Source organism: Magnolia sinica, chromosome 15, assembly GCF_029962835.1.
Source record: "Magnolia sinica isolate HGM2019 chromosome 15, MsV1, whole genome shotgun sequence".
Classification (NCBI taxonomy): Eukaryota; Viridiplantae; Streptophyta; class Magnoliopsida; order Magnoliales; family Magnoliaceae; genus Magnolia; species Magnolia sinica.
Genome location: NC_080587.1, coordinates 22,791,922 through 22,807,724, shown reverse-complemented (window position 1 = coordinate 22,807,724; position 15,803 = coordinate 22,791,922). Strand labels below are relative to the sequence as shown.

Sequence of the window (15,803 nt, the reverse complement as noted above, 5' to 3'; positions counted from 1 at the left end):
TTTATTTTTTGTAAAAAAGTAAAACTACATTTTGCCGATAAAAAGGCTTCCAAATCTCCTCCATTTGCAATATTTTCACTCCAAAACTCTCCTACTCTCTTCTTCGCTTACATTTCTTAATTATAAGTGGTCTCTCTCTCTCTCTCTCTCTCTCTCTCTCTCTCTCTCTCTCTCTCTCTCTCTCTCTCTCTCCCCTACATTGTCTCTTTCTTGGAAGTTGGAATATCAAGATTCAAGTACTTTTAAGTTTCAAGGAAGATAGCTTGTTGATTTTCTACAATAATAAATAAATAGCTTGTTGATTTTGTTGTTATTTCTTGTTAACTATATTATTCAATGTCGATGATTTGATGTTTAATTGATTTTTTCTCTCTCAAATGTATTTTAAATATGCAAAATTAGTTAATTAACTTAGAAAAGTACCCCTTAGTTTCTTATTTTTTTACATGTTTTTTGAAATTCTCTCTCTCTCTCTCTCTCTCTCTCTCTCTCTCTCTCTCTCTCTCTCTCTCTATATATATATATATATATATATATATATATATATATATATATAAAACTTTTTGAAAAAAAAATATGCAGTCGTATATGCGATTGTGCGATCACATATACGCATAGGCATATGCGGTTGCACAGGATCGCACATGCGATTCGACAACATTGGTAACACCCACTAAGCAGTTACCCGCATAACACCTCGTCCACCACCCTTAAGTTAAGAGAGTGGATTCGGTGTGACTTGGCTGCACTGAATACGATGCAGCCTTTACGGTGGGGCCCACATTACTGTATGTATTGCATATCCACTCTATCCATCCATTTGGAAAGATTATTTTTGGTCATGAGACAACGAATTGGTCAAATCCAAAGGTCAAGGGGATCCCACAACACAAAACAATGGGGATTAAACTCCTACCATTAAAAACTTAGTGAGGGCTACAGAAGTTTTCGATCAAGTTGATATTTGTGTTTTACCTTGCTCATATATGTATGAACTTATGAACAAGTTGGATCTCAAATAAACATTATGGTGGGCCCCATAAAAGTGGTTTCAAGTTTCAATGGTGGGTGTCATTGCCCCCACTATTTTCTGTGGTAAGGTCCACTTGAGCTTTGGATGGAACTCATTCTTTGGCTTGGGCCCTAAAATTCTCTCTCCAAATGAATGGATGGTGTGGATACAACACATAGATAATGGCAATCAAGGTCCTAAGCACGTTGTTGGTTTCATAGCAACATCGCGTCGGGTGCAAAAATGGTGAGATGCAGATTTCCTTTGAATGCCTTTTGCAGGACGTTCCTGCATTGGGATGCTCGGTGGGGCCCACCATGATGTTTTTGAAAAATCCACACCTTCCATATGTTTGTCCATATCATTTTAGGACATGAGACCAAAAATCAAGTGGACCAAAACTCAAGACGGCCATAGGAGAAGATAAACTGGGCAGAGTTTCATATTGTTGAAACCTTCATGGCTCCACCTTGATGTTTATATGCCAGCCAAACCATTTATAAGGTCATTTCCACTGGGATGAAGTGAAAACACAAAAAACTTAGCATGATATGAAACTTTGTGGCCATACGAATGTTTAAACGGTGGTCATTGAATCTCCATGATTTCCTCTCATGCGGCCCACTTGAGTTTTGTATCCACATGATTTTTGGTCTCTTGTCCTAAAATGATTTGGACAAACGGATGGACGGTGTGGATTTTTTATAACCATAATGGTGGGCCCCACCTAGCTTCCCAACGCAGGAACCTCCTGTGAAAGGCATTCGCAGGAAATCTGCATTTGTTTTGGTGGATCCTCGGATCCACTCGGTGGAACGCAGATTGCCTACTAACGTTGTCTGTACCCAGTAGCTATTGGACAGTGCCTTGTGGGCGCCACCATGATGTATGTGTTTTATTTGCGCCATCCATCCATTTTTCCAGATCATTTTAGGCCATTAGCCCAAAAATGATCAGGCAAATCAAAATCTCATGTGGACCACGCTAAAGGAAACAGTGGTGATTGAACACCCACCATTAAAAACTTCATGAGGGCCACAAAAGTTTTAAATGAAGCTGGTATTTGTGTTTTCCCTTCATCCATGCCTGTCTGACCTAATCAACAAGTTTGATGTCAAATAAACATTATAATGGGCCCTATAAAGTTTTTAATGGTGAACGTTTAATCACCAATGTTTTCTTGTGGTGTGGTCCACTTGAGATTTAGATATGTTTCATTTTTTGCCACATGCACCAAAATGACCTAAAAAGATAGATGGACCACGTGGATAAAACAAATATATCATGGTGGGGCTCACAGAGCACTATCCAATAGCCACCTCGCCACTAGTAGTGTCAGTATGCAACCCGTGTCCCACTCGTTAGATCCCTAACTATGGGGGCCATTGTGGGGTATGTGGCTTACATCCACATTGTCCATCCATTTTGAAAGCTCATCCAAGTCTGTGTGACCTTATGAACAAGTTGGATCTCAAATAAACATCATAGTGGGCCCTAGGAAGGTTTCAACTGTGAGCATCACCATCTCCATTGTTTTCTGTGGTGGGGTCCACTTGAGCTTTGGACCATTGTCATTATAGTGGGGCTCACAAAGCACCATCTTGTGGTGTGGTCCACATGAGAATTGGATCTGCTTCATTTTTTGGCCCATGCCATAAAATGAGTTGGCAAGAAGGATGCACGACGTAGATATACAACACATACATTGAGGTCGGGCCCACATAATAGTAATTGGGTCCAATGGTCTTATTTTAACAATTAAATGTTCACTAATCAGTGGTTAGATTTTTTTCAACCAATCTAATTTTTTTATTGTAATTAATTGTTGTGGTTGACACAATTTTTTTCAATATTTAATTTGAGTTCATATATGCCACGTGTACCATTCGAAGTATGAACGTACCAAGGGTCATACATAATACAGAGTAAAATAACTCTTAAGAAAATGGCTCCTTAACTTGCCATGTGTTTTTGTCTTCAATTGTTTATGGTCTACTAGATGATGCTCTATGGCCCCACTATGATGTATGTGTTTTATCCATACCACCATCTACTTTTCCAGGTAATTTTATGCCATCTATCTATTTTCTATGCCATCCAAAACTGTAACGCCCCGAATTTCGAGGGTCGAGCAAAGGCTCAACTCTCGAGATTCGTCGCATCACTTATGCAACATATATAATAATGATTAAATGTTGTCTGTATTAGTGCATTAAACATGAATGAGATTACACTAAATCAGCCTATCATACTCTAAAGAGAGAATATTAAGCAAGTGGAAGACTATGATAGATATGTAAAGTATATGCGTGTTTCACAACCTCCAGAGTATGAGTATGTTACTAGCTGAATATATACATGTTTTGTTTCAAAATATACAAAATGACAAAATGTAAAAGTCCGATTAAATCATATAATCCCTGTAATCCCGTCGATCAGTACATGGTCTACATAGACTCGCTTGATAGCTGTACATAGGAGAACTCCTCCTCATCGTCATAAAAGTCTGGCTCCGCCTCGCAAGCCTCGCCATCATTTGCAGCTAAAACAGAGTCTGGTTAGTGTTTTAAAACACCGTCCCAGAGTGGGAGTGAGTGATCAACTCAGTGGAGTTATAAGGCAAAGGTTAACATGTTATCAATTCAGTCAAGCAGTAATGATAAAGCAGTACAACAATCATGTCCTAAGTACTCTTGTTAATGCAGGAATAATATGCTATAATGATGCATGCCCTCGCCTGCACTCCCTCAGTGACATCATCTCATGGTCGCGCATGCAACTCCCACTGTGCACTTCCTCGCCAGAGCACATGCAGTGCAGTGCATGGTCATGTTAACCAAGTACTTAATTAGGCTTATTCATACAGCAGATTCGGGAAGCTAAGGTACCTCCCTTTATATCATTTACCCAAACAATGATCCATCTAGGGTCATCAATCCTAGTTAATCACATACGATAGGCAAGTTATAGGGCAACATCAACCCCAATTTGAAAGCAGTGGATAGGCAAGTTCACGAGTTTACACTCGAGGTCACTACGAGAGGCTCGTCACCATCCGCGTAGGCCTATTTTATACTCAAGGTCACTACGAGAGGCTCTTCACCTAATCATAGGCCGACAGCTCGAATACAGTATCTCATACCACCGTATTCGGCTCACGAATTTTGGGTTACTCACTGGTCACTACGGGAGGCTCGTCACCCCAGCATAGGCCGACAGCTCGACCACGGTGTCCCATACCACCATGCCCGACTCATGAGTCTTAGTGGATCGTGGTACCAAGGTTAAACAGGCTTTACATTGGTAAGTGGTACCTTAGATTCAAGCAGTAGCGTTCATACATGGTAAACACACATTAGGCCAATCGGGTTACTTGACAAGTTCAATTAGTACGAGTGCATGCTAATTTAATCGACATGGAGCACATACACACTCCTCGTGGCCTAACCATTGCCGCTAATCACCATACGACTCGGATTCATCGAACGTATCTATTGTGGCTAGACTAGTTCGACCACTTGATCAGAAACCGTTACCGATTGCCTGGACTACGTATTAGTCCCAATTATACTCAAATATAATAGGCATTCATATATGATAGTCAAATAACATTTAACAACCAATTCAAATACAATTCTCATTCGGGCATTTTAACAACCATATTGCACATGTTATCAGACATAGGCATTTCATCCATAAATCACTAGTAGCAAGATAGGTTACATGAAGGAAACTGTAACTATAGATAAGGTAATTAAGAATCCTATATCAAAACCTTCATTAAATACATTTCAACAAGCAATTTCTCATTCAGACATTCTATCAAATACTTAGACTACACATTTCAACATACATGTAATAAATTAGTTATAACATATATTATGGCAAATCCTTTCACAAAAGAGATGTCATACATACAACAAACATGAATTCTAGATTTATAGTCATGGCAAGCATAAATCATAATTTCCTATTCATTTAAACATTTCAACAAACATATGGAATGCATTTAGTATACAACCTAGTTTACACAAACATGATATATCGAAAACATCATAACTAAGATCATATGGCAATAATCAAGTCAGACATAAATCATTGTTGACATTGAAAGCCTTGAAAAGTATAATCTAAATGTTTATAGTACGCACCTTTTGTCAGTACGCTCGTTACGAACTTGGTTCGTACACCACATCTTTGTCTATGACACAACGGCTACCTAAACATTGAAATAGGTTAGCTATTTCACCGGTTTCTCTGTTTGGATTCCTAAAACAGATTAGGGTTAGAATTTCTTACCTAAAAATGGAGTTGAAACGAATTGAGTAGCTAGACGTAAAGGCGATTCGATAAGTGGAGTAGCAAAACAGGAGTACTGTAGCAAACCCCAAAGGTTTCCCTTCAATCTCCACTCTTTTCTCCTCTTTTCTCTCTTCTCTCTCCTAGGGTTAGAGAAAATTCGTATCGAATGAGAGAGGGGTGAGTTTAGGGCATTATATAGGCCCAAAAGTGATGTCAATGGCCCCAGGGCCATGATATACTTAGGTTATAGCCAAAAGGCGGCTGTTTCGGGCCAACGGAGCTCATCTGGAGGTCCATTGCTCGCATACAGTCTGGAGAAAGTTACCTGATAATAGATCTATGTTAGGTTAAGGTTTCGGTTCGATCGGATTTGTGGATCGATCGTGGAGGACCCGTTTCAGTTCAACGGTCATCATCACTCGATCAGGGCCACAAGTATACCAATAGGTGCAGAAAAAATTTTCTGATCTTAGGATGTAGTTAGGTCAGAATCTGACGGTCTGAAACCTTAAATTTCGCCCGCAAGCGAACGACCCAATTCACTTAAGTTTGGGTTCATTTTCTAAAGATATTCACATTTTTCATACACTTCGCTCTAAGCTCAATTATGCGTTTCTGGATACTATTTAGACTCGATTCCCGCAATGGTTGTCAAGCCCAGTAAGATGGTCAAAACCTTATAGTTTCGCAGTCATCGGACCTTCGATGCGCTTTCCAGGCCCGATACGGAGTTTCAATATGCTCCCGAGAGCAACTGGATTTTGAGATTGATCCTAGGTTTCTAGGTAATGTTGGGTTAGTAATTCTAATGGTTTTAGGTCTTGCAGTTCGTATAGAAAGTGGTTTGAGCTAATTCTCCGATTTATTTAGTTTAATACTTAATTAATTTTTGCCTAATTTCTACAGAATTCGATCCTTAGTGATTTCTACCTGAGGTGATACTCGGGTCTTTATACGGATTTTTCCGAGACGTTACAAAAACTTTTGTGGGCCCTAGGAAGTTTCTAATGATGGGAATCCCTACTGTGTAGTCCTGAGATTTTGATCAGCCTCATTTTTAGGACCATACTGTAAAATGATCTAGCAAAATGGATGGGCGGCATAGATATACATCACCTGCATTGAGGTGGGCCTTGCGAAGTTTTAACATAATGTTCTTTTGCAGATAAAATATGTCAGGAGAAAGAGGAGGGAGACAACCTATGATGGGATGGTGATATAGACGACCCACTCCCAATAATTGATTCAGGAGTATATGTAATTTATGTGGTCATGTGTCGAGGAGTGGGGGGTAACTTGCTTAAAGGAACATTTAACAGGATGGTATCGCAATGTTGTAGACTGTCCTAAGAGCCCGCATGATGTGCGAGAAGAGATGAGAGATATATTGAAAAAAAAAAGTGTGAAGATAAAAGATGAAGGGCGTAGACGAGAGAGGGAGATTAAGAAGTAGTTGGGGTGGCCTTCATATATAGGGGACGAAGATATAGTGGATATCGATAAAGATGATGATTCTGATTTTAGACGCGCAGTTCATGAATTCCTATGGGATGAGTGGGGTGAGAGGAGGTGGTAGGAGACTATGCCTATATTTGAAGGGTCTATTCATGAGCGTGGTAGGGGGAGTGGGGCAGGAGGAGATATATGGGGTATGGGGAGGAGCAGTAGCATGGGGATGTCGAATCTACTGTCAGATCCGAGGATGTATAAGGAAGCAGGAATGACACAAAAATTTGAAGGCCATGTTTAGTAGAGGGGATATAAGGAAAATGGTTGGGAAGCTTATTTCGAAGTTTTTTTTTTATATATACGATCAAATCCTTGCGAGTCCAGCAACGAGCCCGCACTTCAAGAATATGATAAGTGAGGTACAGTGTGGGGGGTAGGGGTGTGCAGCCGCCCACACCCTTTGAGATAATGGGCAAGTATTTAGATGAAGAACATAAGGAGATGAAGAAATATGCGAATTCAAATACACAATGATAGGAGACATACGGCTGCACCATCATGTGTGACGGTTGGATCGGACTGACCAGGATGCTGATAAAAATTTTTATGGTCTATTGTAGAGGACGTGCAGTATTCCTAAAGTTTGTACATGCGAGCGATAAGATTAAAGATGTGAACTACATTTACAAATTAATGACCATGTCATTAATGATGTTGCGAGGAAGAATATTGTTCTATTTGTTATAGACAATGGGAGTGCATTTGTTAATGCGGGGAAGGATATATAGAATAAGTATAATATGTATTAGACCCCCTGCACAGCGCATTGTATCGATCTCATGCTAGAGGCGATCGGGGATAAGCCATCAATGAAGACCACTATTACTAATGCACAACTCACCATGACCTTTATATACAACCACATATGGTTATTAGCTGCAATGCGCGAGAAGTGCGGTGGGGATGTAGTGCGCCCTAGGGTGACGAGGTTTGCCACAAATTATATCACTCTAAATAGTCTCCTCAAACATAAGCAGGGGCTACAAGAGCTTTTCACCTCTCATGACTACACAGGTTGGGCTAAGAAGGGGAATAGAGTAACCTGGAGAATCAAAGAGCTCTTATTTAGCCACTTGTTCTAGGATTGCATACGCGGTATAGTCAGTCTTCTAGAGCCCATTTATGCAGTGTTGAGGATGGTGGATAATGAAATGAATCCATCGATGGAGTTGTTGTATCCCTCCATACAATTGATGAAAGATGCTATCCAGGAAAAAAACCCCAACGTGCATACAATAATATGCGACCGTTGGGAGAGGAGAGGACACTTTCCCACCCACTACATGAAGCTAGTAAGTACTTATATGCTTTAGTACTTTCCTTTTAATGTCCAAATATTTGAATTATGTTAGTTTTCAGCATATTTTCTAAATCCACAACATAGATATGGATCGCAAGCATAGAAGAGTAGCTCGAGTTCTATGCCAAAGTATGGGTGTGGATATGGAGCTAGTGGGTATGGAAGTGACTCCAGCAATTACGGATCATCATTTTCCAACTACGGTCAAGACTTCACTTTCACATATGGGTAGTAGTATAGATACCCAGTAGCTCCATCTATACCCATCCCAAATCCATGTCAACCGCAAATTGTAACTATTACACAGTACCTAGGGATGGGTGTATTAGTTCAGTTTGGAGAGGATGAGTACTAATGTTATGTCAGGGAGTATCTTAATCGGTATTATTCTACTACAACTTGGGCACAATATTGTCGATTTGTGAAGGATCAATATTCTTCCCTACCCATCGAGATGGAGACGGTGATTACGAGCCACTGCGTAACTTTATGTGAGTCTAGGCCATAGCCAGTTACATTGTTTATAGGAATGTTTTTCAATTTCTACTATATCTTTGCTTTTGAATGTATTGGTTGTGTTTCCATACATGTTTTGATACATTTATAAATGTTATGTTTTATATTTTAATATAGTTGCCTTAGTTCAATCAGACAGAGGATGGCTTAGGATGTCATACAAAGAAAACCTATTGTGTGCACTTTTTTCTTTTGAGATGTTATGATTTAAAAGTGTGTATTAAGGTGTTTTTTAACAATCCCTGAAGTTTCATTGAAAATTTCAACCATTTTCCCAATGTTTTCCCATGTTTCTCAAAAAGTGCAATAAATTATGTGATACCAATGATATATCCCCCATGATAACCGATAGGTATCTCTATCCCAATGGTGCGATACATTGCACGGTAGCAATATTTCAAACATTGGGTGCAACATGTGAAAATGATGACTCGCCACCATTTCTAAAATGGTGAACTATTGTAGGTTCCCCCAATCCTTTTTTTTTTTTCTTTTTTTCCTTTTCCTGCTAAGTGCTCCTACAAACATGGTGTTGTTATATTAATAAAAAAAAAAAAAGGAAAAAAGAAGAAGAAGAAGATAAGAACATTGGAGAGGCCTTGGGCATTGGAAGTCCTGTCGAAAAACCCAAATTTTCCAATGTTGATAGCTCTTCCTTATACTCTTGAATGTACTAGTCACGGAAGCAACCTTTACTAGTTTGCAGCAGCCAACCCATTGTCATATACAATAACACATTATAACTTTTTACAGCTAAACATTTGTATTTCTACTAATAAGTTGGTTTTGATGTTGCTTAGGATTGGAATATTTGTAATTTACAGTGAATTGATCAGTGATTCCAAAAAGTGTTGTGATAAAATATAATAAACATAGATGCTGCCTGCATGTAATCCTTTCATGTTGTGTTTTATGCCAGTTTTATGGAATCTCTATGTTTATTATTTTTATCACAACACTTTTTGGAGGGGCATGCTAAAGAGGTGCACTCTTTTTGTTGGGACACAAATGGAGATTATTTGGCATCCATCAGACACAACTTTGTGAGGGTCTAACCTTGCTCAACCAGTTAAAATTGATAGCATGCTGACACACTACGCATATGTCAAAGTGACACATGTACTGATACTGTTTGTTGGGGTAAGGCTTAGACGACTTTACGAGGCTCCAGTCTTCGGTGGGTCACCATTACTTGACTTAGAAAGGCGGTCACCATTACTTGACTTAGAAAGGCGAACATTTGGGCACGGGAAAGCACAGTGCGCCTGTGATGGCTTTTAAACAAATCAACTGTTTGTTTAGAGATTTTGGACCTTGAAGTTGGTCTTATGTTTCAGATACAATCGTGATCCCAAGCTTGACAGTAGGAGAATCTGGTCTGAGTGAGGCGGATGTGCCTGACGAATCAGGCTTGAAGCCTATTTCTACCAAGGTCAACTTTGAATCCTCTTGGAAAGCTTTAAATTAAGATGAATGGAGTACCATTTTTACCATCTAAAGCTTGGATGGGATTTCAGAGGAATGCTCATGTCCCATGAAGTCTAGGGTATGTGTCGGCTCATCCTGTGGGGTCCATCATGGGTTGGCTATAGCCCAAAGGTCACACTAGTGGAATGATTGTAACCATTCAATCTGTGGAGCTTGGAAAGGAAGGTCACAACGAACACTACCAATGATTCACGTTCAATGGACGAGTCCTCCAGCAGATTGGATTTTGGCTATTCCAACTTTTGAGGCTATTGTCAGTCCATGTCAGGCTGGCAGGATGTACTATCCATGTTCAATCACCTCACATGTGCCACATGTACCAAATGAGGCATTGTCCATCTTAGTCATGCTCCACACATGCCACTATGCTAGATGTGCCACCATGCATATTTTCTTATGCCATACACAGAAAGAGCCCCTAATGTGCTAATGTACCACATATGCCATCCCCCATCTTTTCTTGGGGCCCACATGCTATTGGGCCACATGTACCACCATTTATTTTACTTATACCCCACATCTGCAAAGCATCCCACATACACCAATGTGCCAAACGTGCCATTGTCCATCTTCAATGCTCCAAATATGTCATGTGCCAATCATGCTAATGTGCACAAGTGTCATCATCTATAGTGCCCACATGTCAAATGTGCCAATGCATATCTTGTGCCACGTGCCATTGTGCAACTTTAAATACCTCACCTGTACCACATGCCACTATCCATCTCTAAGCATCTCACATGCACCACATGCTAATCTAGCACTTACTAGATTAGCACATGCTAGTAACTATGTAAAATCTTTTCAAGGAATTTTTTTGGCTTTGCAAACAACAAACTTGAAAATAGAATTTAATTTTCTATGAAAATCTTGTTAAAAAACAAACAAGAAAAATAATATTTCCTCTCACATAGTTTCTTGGAAATCCTTTCTGAAGAAACACTTTCCTTTCTCATGTTTTTCATGAATCCAAACAGACCCTCATGGTGCCAAACACACGGGATTTGAAATCCCCCTAAATCCATGGTGCCAGACGATCCCTTCTATATTCCTCTACTACAAGTCATTTAAGGAAGAGGAAAAGATCTACTTGGGACCACATGGTGCACTGCCTTCTCAAGCCAAGCAGCAGCAAGAAGTGAACTCTGCAGGCCATAAACAGATGTTCAAGTACAAAGTACAGGAAGCAGATAGGAAGTTTACAGGCACTAGGTGGGAGAACAAGGTTGAAAATCTGCGGGAGCTTGTGGGCAGTGGTAAGGTGAGCATCACCATGATGCCGAAGGCTCCTCGTGATTGGCTCAATCTGCATTGCAACAAATATCATTTTGAGAGGTATTCTTAGTGCAAATCTTGTCGTCTTTAGTACAAGTGAACTTACATGTACCGTGTTGCTTTTTCTTACCACTATATGACTTGATGTATTTTTTTTTGAAAAGTCACGGATTATATTAATAGAAATAGACAAAACATAGAAAACAAAAGGTATGGGGCTGCACTGCCGAGGGAGCAGCTCAGCCAACTAAGCACCTAAGAAAAGAAAATTACAACCCTTTAACTTATCAACATTAACCGCCCATTCAACTACTAACAATCTAGCTCTAGTAGCAACATGATGTATTGATATACACAGACGGCCTAGATTATTTATGAGATTATGTATAATTGCTATTATTGTTGGCTATGGGTCGATACTATTCAAATAGATCTGGGGAAAGCCTTTGTATCACCGTGTTGTAACTGCTCTCTCTACATGCTTCATGAGAGAATGGTGCTTTTAGTTTTTGAACTGGGACCCAGTGTTCTAATGGAATTCTGAGATAACAAGATGGTTTTCTCATAGGAAGGAAAGCCCATTTATTTTACCATGAACCATGGAAAGAAATTTTTTTTCCCCCAGGACCTAGCAGTGGTGCGGTTGGGACCTGGGTAACTTATGCTATTGATTGGATGATCAACAACGAATGGTAACTTTGATTGTTCTTCCATTTAGCCCAAATACGGACAATGTTCAAAATATCAGTATTGTGTTACGTATCACACCATTGGGAAATGGATATGTATCGGTTATCACATGGGATATATCAGTTGTACTGTGTAATTTATCTTTGTTGTTGGAAACATGGGGAAACATTGGGACATTGGTCGAATTTTTCAATGAAACTTCAGTGATTATTAAAAAAGACATCAATACACACTTATAAATCAAAACATTACAAAAAACAAGTGCATATAATAGGTTTTCTTTGTATGGGGTACTAATCTGTGTTGTCTAGCTCAATTGATGCAAGCATATTCAAGGTCTATTCATATATTTTATAAATGTAAGAAAAAGTGTGGAATACAAATACATTCAAAAGCAAAAGAAGAATCACTGAATCAGGTTGCGTACACGTTTGATTTTATATTTGGACACGGATTACAACTGATTTGTGAGAAATTGATTTTTATTTTTATTTTTTCAATTTTCGCAACCCAGACTATCTCCTCCAAATCTTGAAATTGAAGCTCCCAATCCATGATTATTCATGCAAAACATGAAAAATCATGGATTTGTAACAATTTGACACTAATTTAACATGATTTAGAGAAGAAGAAAAAAGAGTCGAAAATAAAAAATGCTCACCAAATATGGGATATATCGCACTACTTGATATATCGGCTGATATTGTCGATATTTAAAACACTGCATACGGTTACTAAGACCCAACCAATTAACAACCCTAATCATGTCTCACATGCCAGATTGTCAACCATTCCATGTTCTTCCATACAGTTTAGCCTAAGTACAGCTTAACATTGTTTGGGAGTTTGCATCTTCTCTGTTTTGGGATACTACAGCTTTACAACTTGTAATGATGCATCACCAACTTAAAACGCCAGACATGCATTAGGTTTCAAGAACCCCCTTTTAGCAAAAGCAATATAAACTTGCCAAGATCTTGCACTCATTGATGAGTTGGAGCAATTTTGCAGACCTGAAATCCAACAGCTTTGAGATAAAAACAGATCTTGCCCTCCCTAAAGAATCGTGAAACCAAAAGGTAAACACAATTTTTGTAACTATTAAAGAAATAAAGTGAACATCAAAGGCAGCACACATGTGGCAGGTGTGTACAACTGTATTCATACCCATAAAGTAGACTTGTGCATACAACCTTAAGTGTGTATACACAGCATATTTTGAGAATATTTTGGTTTATTTCCAATTTTTTAGTGCTTTATGCATATTCTACTAGACAATCTCGAATAGCCACCATGGATGGAGCTTGTGTGCCCATGCACATGCTCCACAAGAGTGTCTGCAGCTGTATCCATGCACGGCCCCAACAGTGTACACTATTTTGAGACCATTTTGGATTATTCCTATTTTATAGAGATCTAACCGGCTACTATTAAGAGCCCATTACCCATGAACATGCTATTTCTATTAGTCCAAAAGGCATTGGGACTTCCCCAAAAGAGATCTAACCAGCTACCATTAAGGGGGCCATACCATTATTATTGTTTGATCTTCTTTTTTTTCCCTGTGCATCTAGTTTATGTTAGTTCTTGTTTTTTTTGATGGAGTTATTTAGGTGATTTACTGTTGAAAAACTGTTGTTTAATGCCCCTCGCAGGTGCATTTGCTGTGTATTTGGAGCCATGGCATGTTGATATCTTTCGAGTTCCTAGATCTCAGAAAGAACCATGGAAAGGTATTGTTCATATTCTAGTAGGCTTATGATATGTGATTGGAATAGTTCTGTAGTGCTTTTTCCCCATAAAATTTTTTTATTCCTTTTTGTTGTGTAATCCATATACTTTGATGGATGTTTTTGAGCTGAATGTCTCTATGCTTTAGTTGATCACATATAATGAGTTTAATGTATGTTTTTATTGTGAAAACTCCATTTGTTGGTGTCAAGCCCCTGATACTTTAAAGGGAAACTGAAGAGTTGTGGCATGTAAACAAGCAGGTGGAGCAGCTATAAGAGCGAATGATGAAGCGGATAGCTAAGCATTTGAAGCAGCTAGATGATCAGATGATGGTGCGGATGAATGATTGTATGATTGTGTTTTTGTGATTGTTTTATCTTTGATGAATTAAAATGAATGATTGGATTGAATGAATGATTATACAGGTTGAACAGGTAAACATTCACAAGTTTATTCAAACAAATATTTAAAATAAATAAATACTTTTCACTGTGGTTTGTGATTGAAAATAAAATATATTTTTAGCCTCAGTTGGCCGAAATCGGGATAAAGATGGATTTAGACTGCGGTTTGTAAGAACTGAATTTAACCTCGATTGTTGAAACGAGAATAAAAGTTAGATTTAGCCTTAATTTGGACTCGCTTATCCAGACCAGGGCTTCAACCACCGTGGTTCAAGGCTTTAGCCTCGGTTGTCAACAATTAATGTTAGAAACTCCATTTAGCATTGGTTGTAGGCAATTGAGGCTAAAATTTAGTTAGCTTTATTCTTGGTTGGAAATGACCAAGGCTAAAAACTAGGGCTGTACACGAGTCGAGCTGGCTCGAAAAGCTCGCTCGGCTCGGATCAAGTTAGCTCAGATTGACTTGAAGGATGACTCGGGGCGAGTCAAGCTCCATACAACCCAACTCGATTTGAAAACAAGCCGAGTTCAAGCATAGTGCAGCTCGACTCATCTCAAATGTTATATATATAAGCAATATCTCTCTCTCTCTCTCTCTCTCTCTCTCTCTCTCTCTCTCTCTCTCTCTCTCTCTCTCTCGACCACTCGTCCGGCATTTGGCCGACTCGTCTCAGCACTTGGCCACTCGACCCAGCTTTGTCACCCTCTCTTAGCAATCAGCACCCACCACAAAGGTAGGTTACCTTCCTCTATCATGAATGATTTATTTATATATATATATAGAGTCATGCTCCCCTGCGCACCTACGCACGTACGCACCTTTGCACACGTGCCACGTGTGTCTAATCTGAACGGTCCATGTGATGCGGAATCCCATAAAACCTCATGGGACAAATTTTCACCCCGATTTAATATTCTGGTGGGCCATAGCAAAGAGAAATGCAAATCAAGGGAGGAAACTGTTTTCATCTTTCATGGCCCATTAAAGTTTTAGATCAAAGTAAAACTTGGGCTCTGGGGGTTTCAGGAGGTGCTGCTTCACATGAACGGTTCAGATTTCGGATCCACCGCACGTATGATGGGTTCTCAAAAAAGTTCGTACGTAGTACGTACAAACTGGTTCGCAGGTGAGCGTTTCCCTATATATTATATTATATATGTTATATTGTATATATTATATATTATATTATATAATATATATATATATATCAATGAATAGAGAAATTATATTTTACTTGGGCCAAATTAGACCTCATATGATCAGAGTGCAGGCTTGAGTCGAGTGTGGGTTGGGCGCTGGCTTGAGTCGGGTCAAGTTGGGTGTTGGCTTGAGTTAGGTCAGGTTGGGCGTTGGCTTGACTCAGGGACGAGTTTGGGTCGGGTTCGGCACAGGGTTGAGTCGGGTGTGGGTTGGGCGCTAGGTTGGGTCGGGCTGGGCGCTGGGTTGAGTCGGGTGCGGGTTGGGCACTAGGTTGGGTCAGGTGTGGGTTAGGCACCTTTTAATTTGTATTTTTTTAGCAAAAAATATAATAAATTGACGTGGAAATAGGCTCAACTCGACTCGACTCGATCC

General features: G+C 39.4%; 1 protein-coding gene and 1 long non-coding RNA gene across 8 annotated transcripts in view; one reads left to right on the top strand and one right to left on the bottom strand.

Moving 5' to 3' along the window:
* The window catches only part of LOC131228036 (F-box/kelch-repeat protein At1g57790-like), a 76,200-nt gene that overhangs the window by 28,150 nt on the left and 32,247 nt on the right, over positions 1-15,803 (bottom strand). For 4 of the 7 annotated variants that reach the window (XR_009162692.1, XR_009162690.1, XR_009162693.1 and 1 more), the window contains one exon: positions 10,966-11,433. The exons of 2 other annotated variants lie outside the window; for them this stretch is intronic. The gene's annotated coding sequence lies outside the window, so the exon portion shown is untranslated. Of the gene's footprint in view, positions 1-10,965; positions 11,434-12,753; positions 13,106-15,803 lie in introns of those variants that run through there. One more of the 7 variants, XR_009162694.1, reaches the window with a different exon arrangement.
* Positions 11,329-14,326, top strand: LOC131228038 (uncharacterized). The gene is made up of 3 exons (XR_009162698.1): positions 11,329-11,462; positions 13,748-13,825; positions 14,036-14,326. It is a non-coding gene; the product is annotated as an uncharacterized LOC131228038 (long non-coding RNA).